The sequence below is a fragment of the Ceratina calcarata genome, unplaced genomic scaffold (assembly GCF_001652005.2).
Source record: "Ceratina calcarata isolate Rehan_Ccalc_2016 unplaced genomic scaffold, ASM165200v1 scaffold804, whole genome shotgun sequence".
Taxonomy (NCBI): domain Eukaryota; kingdom Metazoa; phylum Arthropoda; class Insecta; order Hymenoptera; family Apidae; genus Ceratina; species Ceratina calcarata.
In genome coordinates, this window is record NW_017179358.1 from 7,545 (window position 1) to 8,288 (window position 744).

Consider the following 744-nt stretch of genomic DNA (forward strand, 5'->3'; position numbering starts at 1 on the left):
TGTGTTATCTGGAAATGAACTTCGGACACACAACTAATATTAATTAGTATAACTTTTTTGAGTAATTTGTAAAGCTCGATTACTAAACCGATTAATCAAATCGATTTACATAGAGTGAAGTCGTACAGACTTCAAAATTAAATAACTTTTTTAATATTGGACATAACGAATTGACATTTTTTTTAGATGTTAGAGAGATTAGTTTACTAAAAAATTTTCTAACTCCTAAAATAAAATTAATTAATTAAGTCGAACATTAAAAGAATTGTTCAATTTAAAAATCGTACAAATATTAATGAAGTTTACTGTAATTTACAAATCCAAATGATTACTGAGACTCGTAGAGGAGACTATCAATTCCGAAATAAAATTACTTTCACCGTGTTTTACATGGATCGCATGAGCACCTGTTAATTGCGCAATATTTTCATGTCTCTACTTCCACGCCGCACGTAACGCTTTTCCGTTCCCAGAAACATATGGCGAGCTGATAATGAAAATGATAATGCTACGTTTTTTCTTCTACTATCCATTAGAGACTAATACATAGGATTTTCCAAACTGTAATTAGTTATTATATATATTTTAGATAGACAATATTTAACAAGAATAGAACATGATTATTAATAAATTACGGATTTTATGCATTCATGAAAGAATTGAATATAGTTTATAGTATTTTTTGATATTCTGGTCTTGCCAATAAAACCACATATAAAAAAATGAATAATATAAGAGAAACAT

General features: G+C 27.4%; 1 protein-coding gene and 1 long non-coding RNA gene across 2 annotated transcripts in view; one reads left to right on the forward strand and one right to left on the reverse strand.

The window, feature by feature from the left end:
• lqfR (clathrin interactor lqfR) overlaps positions 1 to 744 on the reverse strand; it is a 12,141-nt gene that overhangs the window by 6,770 nt on the left and 4,627 nt on the right. The window lies entirely within an intron of this gene.
• LOC113465081 (uncharacterized) overlaps positions 1 to 744 on the forward strand; it is a 3,708-nt gene that overhangs the window by 536 nt on the left and 2,428 nt on the right. The gene's annotated exons all lie outside the window — the stretch shown is intronic.